The sequence below is a fragment of the Pteronotus mesoamericanus genome, unplaced genomic scaffold, assembly GCF_021234165.1.
Source record: "Pteronotus mesoamericanus isolate MK-2021 breed Mesoamerican mustached bat unplaced genomic scaffold, CSHL_Meso_final contig_90, whole genome shotgun sequence".
Lineage (NCBI taxonomy): Eukaryota > Metazoa > Chordata > Mammalia > Chiroptera > Mormoopidae > Pteronotus > Pteronotus mesoamericanus.
The window spans coordinates 7,173,796-7,186,541 of record NW_026555277.1 but is presented as its reverse complement, the minus strand read 5'-3'; positions in this window follow the sequence as shown (position 1 = coordinate 7,186,541).

The following is a 12,746-nucleotide window of genomic DNA, read 5'->3' as shown; positions in this document are numbered from 1 at the left end:
ATAAAAAGGTGGATTTGCAATGACAGAGTCTACGTGGAGTCAGTAAAGAGCTGTAAGAAGCTGCAGAGAGATGGCGGCATGAAACCCCCTTTTGCCCTGGTACAGACAGCCTGACAGGAAGGGGAGAACCAGGAGTAGGGAGACCTGGGTTCCAGTTCACGCTTCCAGCAACTTCCACATGAGCTTTGGCAACATATTTTACAACTCGGGGTCTCAGTTTTCACAACTGTAAAACAAGGAGAATAAATTCTGGGTGATTCCAAATGTGGGCTCGCTGCTTGGGTTGCAACAGAGTGACCAGGGACTGATTAAATTGCAGGTTCCTGGCGCTTCTCCAAGACTTAACAAATAGGAACCTTTGGGAGAGGAGTCAGAACCTGGGAATCCAAATTTTTAATAGCTCCATAGATGATTCTTGTAAATTAATGAAATACAGATGGAATACTTCCAGCCATGAACTGTAAGCTTTGGCTCCCACATTTAACAACCCAATCATAATCTATGTCTCCAGGGCAGCAATGGGGCTGCTGGAGTTATCTCTGTGTTTGATATAACACAACTGTTCATCAGAAAGTACTGCCTGTATTTTCTCAGCAATGTGTGATTTGAAGGAGACTGAGATATCCATTATTAGTCTTTTCAAGCTCCATAAGTGCCACAGAATAACAATGGGGCATAATTCTGCCAACAAGGGAGACCCAAGGGGAGCTTCTGAGGAGAGGACCATCATAAGCAACTTGCATACTGAGAAATCATCTCCTGCTGTGGGCTGGTGGAGCAGCTGTAGCAAAGAGGGACCAGGCCATTGCTATTGTCCAGGCAACAGGTGATGAGTACTAGACCAGGGGAGACCCCTCGTACATAAACTAAATCAGATGCTATTAAACTGAAATCTGGCCACTTAGAATGAACTGTGGTACTTCAGAAGCACCATTGCTTTTCTATGGATCCTTGCACTTTGTGTACGACTGGGTTTCTTGTTTATACACTAAAGAACATTTGTGTTCTCTCAGTGCACCCTGATGTGTGTGTGACTGTGCATACATGCAATCATTTTTAGTGGTGCTTTAAGAAGGAGGACCCAAAATTGCTAGAAATTCTAAAGGGAATTTAGAATTGGAAAAGCGACACTTGGAAAACTTTATTTCTTCCACTTAAACAACAGATTTGTAGTTAAGACGTCCTTTTAAGCAGACTGTGTATAATTAGCTTTGTTTCCTCTGACAAGCATTAAATTTGGAACCAAGATAATGCTTTTTAGTTAAGACCTTTAGGCATAGCATTTTAAAAAATCAGGGTGATAATTTGTAGTTTAAAGTCTTTAGAGTTGCAAAGGAGTAAGAGTTATATATTGAGGTTAGAACTTTAAAAAGCCAATTAAAGTTGAGATATTTAGCTCATTTTGGCTCTTTTCCTCTTTGTACCCCTAATTGGTAGCTTATTCTGATACAAAAGAATAGTTTTTATGAGTTTATACTAATCTGCATATTTTCCTCTTGAGTTATCTTCTCAAAATCCCGTTTTTAAAATTTTGTGGGTTGTGGAAATCTCTGTAAGGTGGCTTTAGTCAATTTACTTGCCAAAGATGCCAGTTCAAAAACTTATGGCAAATGATACTTAGGATTGTACTCTTTTTATATTACAGAATCCTTAAAGGTGTTCCAAAGGGTAGTGATTAGGCTGTATTGCTCACTTTGTTAGAATGTTAATCAGAGAACCTCTTGCTTTACTCTTTGGTTCTGAGGCATTTATTGAGATACCATTGTGAGCTCATTGCTATACCCAATGCTTTCAGACAAAGATCTATGAGCTGCTTGGGAACACAAAGCCATGAGTAGGATTGATTTAAAATTCTCTAGTTGAAATATGTGGTATATTAAAGTTCACCTTTCAGGCCGTGAGCATTCAGATCGCCAGCACTCTGACCTCTCTGTGTGCGAGAGACCTGCTTCAAGAAGAAGCTTGCAAATAAGCAGCATGGATCCCACATTCTGCTGAAATCAAATAGAACATTTCCCCTTTGTTGGCTGCCTTAATACATGGGATATAAGCCTGCAGGATGTCGGGGCTGAGTTACTCATTCTTTTCACCAAGCTCAAAGAGAACCAGATCTCATCACTTTTATTCATCAAGAAAAATTCCACCGCAAGGCAGCTCATTTTTTTTAAGAGGAAGTAAAATCTTATACAACTTAAGGGACTGAAAGGTAAAAAGTTTTCATGCATTTTAATGAAGGATTTCTCTTAAAACAAATCATTGCTTTCACTTGCAAGTGTCCCAGCACAGAAGAAATAATATGGACTTTGCCATCAAACAGATTTCAGTTTTAGTCGCTACCCCATGACATACTAGCTTTTGACTTCTAACATTGCTTATGCCATGGCCTTCACTCACTTCATTTATGAAATACAAGTAATGATAGTACCTCACAGGACTCTTGAGGATTAAGTGAAGAAGCTACTATGCTTAGGTTGTGTAAGCCTGTGAGTTCCCCCCAATCAAATTCCCAAATTGTCTCAAACAGTTGTGTACATGTGGGTGCGCCTGACCTTTTTGTAGTAAGATAAGTAGGTATGGGCTGAGAAGTTGGAGATCTGGTTCCAGGCTACCTCTACCTTTTCCTGGTCAGGTGACTTTCAGCAACTCTCCTCCTCTTTCTCTCTGAGCCTCAGTTTCCTTATCATTAAAATGGACAGAATACCTCCTACCCCAAGTGGATGTTATAATGACTCACTGAGATAATGTATGTGAAGCACCTGGAACAGGCAGAGTCTCTGAGAATACCATGCCCTTCATCTCCCTTAGTGCCTTTGAATAGAGAAAAAGGGAGAACAGGAGAAGATTAAGTGTAGTCTTAAGTATTTCATACTTGCAAAATTCTGTCCTGATTATACCAATGATTCCTATATTAAGTATCTACTGATTACATTGGCAGAATAGTTCAAAACACTTACATGTATTATCTCATGTAAGTTTCACTGCTGCCCTTTCTGGGAGATACAGGTATTTCCCCATTTTCATTGAGAGCAAGGCTCAGGGTTTAGATCACTCATCTGAGATCACTCCCAGGTTCCAAAGAGATGTGTTAAATCATACACCTTCTGCTTCCCTAACCAAGTTTATTTGTTCTTTAATCATGAGTGCCCTTGGTTGCTTTTGTTTGTTTTTTCATTTTTGTTTGCACCGACCTTTGGATTTAGATTAGGAGGAGTACTACCTTATAAAACACAGAAAGGCCTGACATAGTTGTGTCTAGACAGGATCTAGTCAAGAAGGTATCATTTTTCAGCCTGAGTGTTTGATTGTTTCTTTTATAAGCACATAATGGAGATACAGTTTCTCATTTGCTTTTCAACAAAGGTATATGGTTTAAAGAAGCCTCACCCTTACATGATAAGATAGTTTGTGTGACCAATAAGAATATTGTCCTTAAAGGAAAATGGAATATCTTACAAATACAAGAGTGCTCAATTAGAGTCTTAAATTGGAATGTAGTTATGTTTTTAGTTTCTTTCTTTTTTTAGGAAAAAAAATAAAGAGAGCTTTTAATCTCTCAGGTATCCTTAAATTTAAGAAACTGTTCTGCATCCTGCCTAATTTTGGATCTTGTCCAGTGTCTGAAGGACTAGAAGCAGATAAGTTGCTTATACCTAACTTTTTAAATAACTGCACTTTATAATTAAAAACAAGGATAAGCTGTTGATATGGATTATTGCACTCAGTATAATGAAATGGTCAATATGCTTAGAGATGCTTGGCGTGTAATCAGACATGTAGGGAAATAGCCCATTCAACCCTTAAAACAAAGGATTTGTCTTTGACACTATGACTAAACAAAAGCAACCATGTCCTTTATTTAGGAAATAAACTGAATATGTACAGTTGTCTTAACATGGAACCAAGTGTACCCTTTGTTCCCAAACATTTTCCTTCATAGAGAAGAATGACATGGATGGTAAAGTCAATGTGGCTATCTGTTAATCTACTTGTTTTGAAGTTCTCCGTTTATCTACCACCTGAACTGGCAGAAAAACAACTACTCGGGGTTCAGATCTCATAAACAATGATATAATTCTTAGCAAATTTCAACAGCAATTTAGTCTGAAAAGGAAATGAATTTTTTTACTTTGGACCACTTCTCTCCTTTGAGGAGGCCTCTAGTCCCATGATATAGATTCTTTGTTGTAGTCTATCATTTGACCTTAAATGTTTTCTCATAAGGGCACTAATAAAAGCTCTCTTTGGATTCTGCAATGTGCTGAGTATTATTGCAAATACTTTACATGTATATTTTGTCTAATGATCTCAATATCATGAGGGTAGGTCTTGTGTCTCCTTTCCATGAGGTAAAGTGACTTTTACACCCCATTGCCATTATGTAGTAGAGGCAGGATTGACCTTCCTGTGCTCTTAATCATGCCAGTACAGCTATTAAGGATTTCTTTTAATCATATGGGTATGTTCACTCATTGAGGGAGGCGTGGAATCTGGCACACTCTGCCAGCGTTCCTTGCATGAGACGACTGCCCATCTCTACCTATGCCGTTTGAAAGCTATTCATGTCAACATTCATTTGATTAGAGTAAGTTTCCAAGGATCCTAGAGATTCAGAGTTAGAAAAAATGCTAGGAAGCACTGAGGACCCAATTCCTGAAATGTTATTTATGAGAAACTGAGGATCAGGGAGACAAACACACAAATGTAACAACACTACCAACAATATAAATTGCCTGGATTTAGTCAGAAGGGTAGTAGCAGCACTGGAATTAATACTCCTTTCTGCTGAGTTTGAATCACTCTGCCACTATACTGCTAATGATATATTTTTATCTTTACTTTTTCCTAGGATACCTTACATAAATTTTCAGATAAGAAAAGATAAATTACATTTTTTAATGTTTTTTTCTTTAAAAACTACATAGGGATTTTTTTAAATGCTTGTTGAGAAAATAATTATAGACGAAAACACAAATGACTATTGTAGTATGCTATTTAGGGACATCTGAAACCAGAATAGGAGCTTGAAAGTAACAGAATAAACAAGTCACTGACTATAGGAGATGAAAATGGTATTAAACATTATACTCCTCTGTGTTTTCCAAAGAATGACACGCAGAATGCTCAGGCAGTGGAATGACTAGTGAGTGGCACGTGTGATGGTTTTGATGCCATAAACGAAATTTGAACATTTATTTTAATGATATTAACATATTTATGCCTGTCTGTTGGTATATACGTATGTCTCTAGGTATATTTATGTGTATGTATCTTTTGAGCTTTTACTGTGTGACAGATACTGTCCTGGGGAACACAGAAGAACAGAAAAGACAAGTTCCCTGCCCTCATGAAGCTGACATTGGCCCATGAGGTTTGTCCACACGACGCAAGGGCTATTTTAAATTTGAAATCTTCAGGCACTAACCAAGCAGGGCATTGCCACTGTTGCCTTAACTAGAGAAGCCAGGCTCTGACCACAGGTGAGGTGAATCCAGACCTCAGCTGGGAAGACAGAGGAGCCTTTTAGCATAGCTGAGGTTCCATGACAATAGATGGGCTTCGGTAGCCATTTGCAGCTTCATAGATTATGCCATCGAGGATGGCATCCTTTTGTCCAGTGAAGAATTGCCCAGGAGATTGTGTTGACATCTGAGATTTATTTTAATCCTTTTTTCTCAGATTTTATAATGAGCATTGCAACAAAGGCCACCAAAGAATCATTACGTATCTTATAAAATCTTAATAATACAAAAATTAGAAACATTCTTCATGCATATGTTCCATTTTTTCAGAATCCGCAGATTTTATTTTGCTGATGAGCACATAGTGCCCTGGGAAGGGACACTGCCTTTAAGAAATCATGATTCCTGAATTGCTGTGCATGTTTTTGTTATGAGTTTTTGTTTTGTTTATGTTTACAGACTGTTACACTCAAAGCTTGCTGTTTAGACAAAGAAGATAGAGAATGCACAGATCTTGTGTATAAAGTGTTTTTTCTCACTTACTCATTAAAATGTTCAATGATTACCACCTCAATCATAGTATTACATATAAAGAAGGTGAAAAAATAAGACTCTGGTAATGAGGACACATTTTCAATGCGGAGCAGATGTATTGTGGGGATCTATCTGGAAGAGCCGATGATTCCCACACAAGGCAGGAAGCCAGGGATGCAGCCAAAGCTGAATGTGGGACCTAGAGTTAGATGCATGTGTTATTCTCTTTAGGTCCATCACTTGATTGGCCTGTGATCCTGGGAGCTATAGACTAAAGGTGTCCTTTTAAAATTCATATGTTAAAACTTAATCCCCAGAGTAAAGATACTTGGAGGTGGGGTTTTTGGGAGGTAATTAGGTCACATAGAGCACTCATGAATGAGACTAGTGCTCTTATAAAAGAAGCCCCAGAAAGTTCCCACACCTCTTTTGCCATATGAAGACACAGGAAACCCATCTATGAACCAAGATATGGGACCTTACCGTATGTTGAATATGCTGGTGACTTGATCTTGAACTTCCTAGCATCCAGAATTGTGAGGAATAAATTTGTGCTGTTTATGACCCACCCAGTTTATAGGATGTTGTTATAGCAGCCTGAATGGACTAAGAGACTAGGCAAGGTGTTGGATTTTTTCTGAGTCTGGTTCCTAATCTGGAAAATAAAATTAAAACCACCTATTTTTGTTGTGCTACTGTGAAGATCAAAGAGAGTATTATATGCAGAATTACCTACACAGAGGAGATATCCAATGAAAATTGTTTCTGCCCCTCTACCATTTAATTGTAAGATCTCAAACAACTCATTATCCTCTAAAAGCAGTTGTTCATTTCAAGACACATCCTCCATGAAACTTTGTGGCCTTGAAATGACATCTCATGCAATATGTGGTCCTTCTAGTACCCGCTGCCAACCCAGAATTTGGGCTGCTTCACTGTTCTTTTCTCAGATTTCTGTTTTCTTGGTGCTCTAGGCTTCCTTTTCACTTGAGAATCTATTTGCTCCCCTTTCCTTTCCACAGCTTGCTCTTACTCTATGTCTTAAAGATTCCACTCCACTCAAGACCTGTCATAGGGAATATTTCCAAGCTTCCTATTTTTCATCCACCAAAATAGAAACAGTCAAGCTGTTTTTATTTTTTAAATCATTTTTTATTGTTAATCTATTTCTGTTGCCTCTCTTTGCCTCCTCCGCGCATCTCATCCCCAGCTCTCACAGTCAATTTCCACGCTGTTGTCCATGCCTGTGGGTCATTCTTACATGTTCTTTGCCTAATTCCTTCCCCTCCTTTCCATGGTTAACCCCCTCCCCTCTTCCCTCTGGTCACTTTCAGTCTGTTCCATGTTTCCACGCCTGTGGTTCTATTTTGCTCATTAGCTGATTTTGTTCATTAGATTCCTCTTATAGGTGAGATCATATGGTATTTGTCTTTCACAGACTGGCTTATTTCACATAACATAATATTCTCCAGTTCCATCCATGCTGTTGCAAAAGATAGGAGTTCCTTCTTTCTGCTGCATAGTATTCCACTGTGCCAATGTACCACGGTTTTCTGGCCCACTCATTTACTGATGGGCACTTACGCTGTTTCCAGCACTTGGCCGTTGTAAATAGTGCTATGAACATTGGGGTGCATAGGTTCTTTTGAATTGGTGATTCAGGATTCTTAGGGTATATTCTTAGTAGTGGAATCGCTGGGTCAAAAGGTAGTTCCATTTTTAGATTTTTTAAGGAAATGATTTCCTGGTAACATGAACCATAAAATACATTGAAAACATTCTAGAATCTCCCCAGAGCCTTCTTATGGTTGTGTCAATACTTCATTGCAATAGCCAGTCATATCACCGTACTTTTACTCCTACTTCTCTTCATCCAGTCAGGCCTTTGGCTCATGGGTTTCTATTGTAAAATGCGCCTATAATCCTGCTCCACCACCCACCATCACCACCTCTGCCTAATCCTTAAACTCCTGCATGCATTCAGGGGTTTGTTTCGTAAAACTAAAATCGCTTATATTAAGATGAAGTGAGAAAGGAAAATGCCAGGCATAATGGGAGCACAGTGAATGAGAAAGAAAAGTTGTAGAACTTCACCATCTAATATTGCAGCCACTGGCCACTTGTGGCTATTAAACACTTGAGAAGTGGCTCATCTGCATTAAGATGGATTGTAAGCATAAAACACATACTAGGTTTTAAAAGCCTCCATGAAAAGAGAAATGTAAAATATCTTAAACATAAATTTTTATTACACATTGCAATGATAATATCTTGGATATATGGTGTCAAATAAAATAGATTATTAAAATTAATTTCATCTGCTTCTTTTACCTTTTTAATGTAGCCACTAGAAATTTTTAAATTGCACTTGTGGCTTTTGTGTAGCTCGTGTTATATTCCACTGCAAGTGTTACTGTTGAGGATGAGATATGAAAGATGGTAGGAGTCCTTTTTTTAGTGCTTTCTAGGCCATTATAAGACCATTTTCCTTTGCTCTAAGTGAGAGGAAAGCCCATGGAAAGTTTTGAGCAGAAAATGAACATAATCTGCTATTTTTATAATAGGATCACTCTGGCTACTCTTTTACAGGCTGTAGGAGGATGCAATCAAAAAGATTATTTAAAGAACATTGGGATAGTCCAGGCTAGAGATGTTTCTGACTTGGTTAGCAGTATGGATGGTGAGAAGCGGCCAGAAACCAGAGGATTTTCTGATACATCCAAAATGAAACTTGAGAGAAAGAGAGGAACTGAGAATTATCCCTCAGAAGGTTTGTCTTGAGGAAATTTGTCTATTAGGATTCAGTTGTCTTTTGATGAGATGGAGAAGATGGTGGACGGTCGATCTGAGCAGAAGCTTAGGCATTTAGCCTTGTACATGTCAAGTCCAAGATGCTTACTGGGCATCCAAGTGGAAGTTTAAGGAGGCAGTTTGACATAGAGTTCAGGGAGGAGTCTTGGCAGGAGATGCATTGTGGAGAGTCTTCAATATGAAATTGGCCCCAGGACCATGACATTGAGTGGCATCACCAAGGAAGTGAGTAGCCACACAGAAGCCCTGGAGGAGGGAGCCTGGGGCCGCTCAGAGGGTTCATGAGTAGAGGCACTGCTGCAGCTACACTGCCAGGCCCTCCCTGGAATTCCCATCACGGTGTGCATGGGTGTAACTTATTCAAAAGGAGAAATGCAATTACAGATTTTAAAAAGTATGTTTCTTCTGGGCTGGGGAGCTGCAATAAGAGGTAGGCTCATTGCAAGTACCAGTATTAAAAAAGTCATGTAAAAAATGTTTTTATATATAGATATGATTCATTTAAATAAATTGTATTATAATGAAGGCTCACAGATCTTCAAATTTCAATAAATAATTTGAAATTCCAATTAGTCTAATGCCATAGTGTGGCATCACTTATCTCAAAAGGAGCCCCCATCATTTTTTAGTAAAATTTTAAATTTTATATTGCTTTAATTTTTTAATGGTACACAGTGCTCTGAAATAAGCACTTGAAAAATTCAGATAAAAATGGTAGTGTCTTAGAAATCTAAAATAGTAGGAATCATCATGGCATAGACTTTATGAACACACATTATAAAGACATTTTCAGGCACTCTTGACCTTGTCTTTTAGAAAATATGCTCCTTATATGTCCACTTACTGCTACATTTTGAATCATCATCTTGGAGTTTTCTGTCTTTTTCTTACCTCAGACCTGATCAATATGTCCATTTCTTAAAAGTAAAATTCCACAAAGGGGTAGGAAGTAGAGGCTGAGTGACCAAAAGTAGAATAATATTATCCTACTGCAGAATATGTAGGCTGTGATGTGGAAAATTAGGTTTTTCTGCAGGAGATGGAAGCTGCATGTTTTTCCTTTTCTCTATTCATCAAGCTATAGAGTGAACAGAGTGTGGGGAGCTAGGAATTCAGGATCTAGAGTTGTAAAACCTGAGTTCAAATTCAGGTTCTTTATTCAATAGTCATGTGAACCTGAAATAAATTTTAATCTTCTCTGTGCATCGGAATTCTCATCTGTACAATAGTAGTAATATTAGTCTCTACATATAGGGTTGCTGAAAAGATTCAATGAATTAATACTTATTAAACACTAATAATGCCTAGCTAAGCACTTTATAAGTGTTAACTACTTTTATCTATCATCTATCTATCATCTCTGTCACTTGTCTATCAGGCTTCATAATATGAAAGTGCTATCATCAGATTTTGTGAAGTTTTTCCTACTGCCTAGACTCAGCATGTCATTAGTCATACATCTATATAAGTTCAATTCAAAGCCATCCTTCATCACAGTCCTTTTGATATCTTTATGTCCCCAACTTCTACTGCTTTTGTGTTATGTACCACACTGGCATTCCCTCTGGGGCTTCTGTGCCTTCCAGGAACAATAAAAAACTAATTTAATAGCTCAAGATGAAGTAACAGATCAAATCTACCCTCCTGCTTAACAACAACACTGAAATGGATACAATATATAAAAACAATGCTTTGCGAGACCCTGGACATCCGGCAGTGAAGCTAAGTGGTCCCTGAGAGACAAGAAACAGTGAGTCCTATGACTGCCCCAGCTCAGTGTCAGGAGTTTCCAGTCTACGGTGTAGGGATGGGGGTCCAGGCAGAGCCTGGCATACTCCCTGAGCTGTGGACATGGATCTGAGAGTCTGAGGAAACCAAAACAGTTAGATTTCACAGGACAAAACATGGGAGAGGAGAGATCTACAGAGAGAGAGAACTCCAGATTATTGCGGATGGGTCCGGTATTTTACTGAACGCTGATAAGCCCATGCATGTAAGGAACTGCCCAAAGCTGGGGGAAAAAGGATTAGAGATGATATTACTACTCAGCAGTCAAACAGGGCTGGGGCTAGTGCCTGTCCCCATCTGCCATACTAGAAAAGCTCCAGGTTCATGGGGATTGGGTAGAGCACTTAGGGAGATCTTTCCTAGCAATGGGAAAAATTAGTCCTAGACTAATTGCATTGCTCTGATCCCATATATTAAATCTTAAATGCAAGAACCAAAACAGATCTAAATTTTGCTAAATAACTTGATTGCATTCTGAAATAAAGCTCCAGAATATTTATAGTGTGTGTGAATATATATATATATATATATATATATATATATATATATATATATAAATGCAAATCATCTAGGTCCAACAAAATCATGTTCACAATATTTGGCATCCAATAAAAATTACTGATCTCATAAGATGTAGGACTATCAATCAAAACCAACCCATCATTGAGACAGGTTTTAAAGTTAGCATAGAAGGACTTAAAACAAGTTATTTTATCTGTTTTTCATATATTCAAAAAGTTAACACATTAAAAATAAAGGAAAATCCAAATAAAACTTTTAGTTGAAAAATATAATGTCTAAGATAAAAAATATACTGGATGGGGTGGGTGGAAGATAAGACACTATAAAAAATATATTAATGAAACTGGTCATCACAGTAGAAACTGAACAAAATGAAACAAAAAAATGTATAAAAGGAAAAAAAGAGAAGAACATCAGTGTGCAATGGGGCAACTTTCAGTGGCTGTATATGTATATTTATATGTATATGTATAAGTATATGTATAGATATGTATATGGAACTGGAGACTCAGAAGAAATGAGAGGGCTGAAAACACATCTATGCCAAGATATGGAAAGCACCAAAGACAGTAAGCACAGAGAAAAAACTATAATAAAAGTTTCTTCTTATGTAAATCTCTTTCAAGATAATTACCTATTTAATAAAAAAAATAAGGTATTGTCAGTTTTATAACATATGTGAAAGTGAAATATATGACAACAATACACAAGGGTTGGCAGGAAGATATGAAAAATTACATTATAGAAAGGATTCTATACAAGATGTGAAGTGGTATAACATCCCTTGAAGGTAGGCTGTGACAAGTTAAAGTACATACTATAAACTGAGAAACAACCTCTAAGTTAAAGACTTACGGCTAACAAGCCGACAAAGGAGATAAAATAGAATCATAAAGAAAAGTGTACTAATACATATTTTGCTTTAAATAAATGTCATAGAATTGCACATTAGACACGTGGCAATCCAGCCCTTCAAGGATAGAAGTGTTAATTTTGAGGAAAGAATAGAAAAGCATTTTGGAAGAACTCAATCTTACTCTGATTTCAGGGTATGTCAATCATCTTTGTACTGCAAATAACCTGAAAAGAAGAAGCCGATCTGAGGATTGTTATAGGAATTACTTAAAACTCCAGCAGAAAACACAAGGCTTGAATCAGGCAACAACCCACATCTTTCGCTGCATTTGGAAAACTGCAAACTTCAGTGTGTGTGTGTTGCGGGGGAGGCGGCTCATTTCCAACATGCAACACTTACATGAAAGCCCCCTTAACCTGCAGGAACCTTGAGGTTCTTGCTAAAGCAAAATCTGTCGTAATAACCAACGTGTGCCTCCTAAAACAAATACAAAATGTATAAAAATGGTACAATCTTAAAAGTGAATACTATCTACCTACATGTTGACACTTATTCTTGGAAGATGAAACAGAGAATATTACATAAGAAACAGAGTGGACGACTGTCAGCTTAGAGATCAACACTGAGGTCGCTGTGGTGGGAGAGGAAATTGACCTGCCTGACAGAGAACCATGATCACTGTGGGCACGAGTGAGAAGGACAGAAATCAGAAGTATCAACTGGTCTGCATATTAACAGCTGACAGCCCTTTTTCCCATTCCTCTTTGAAAAATGCA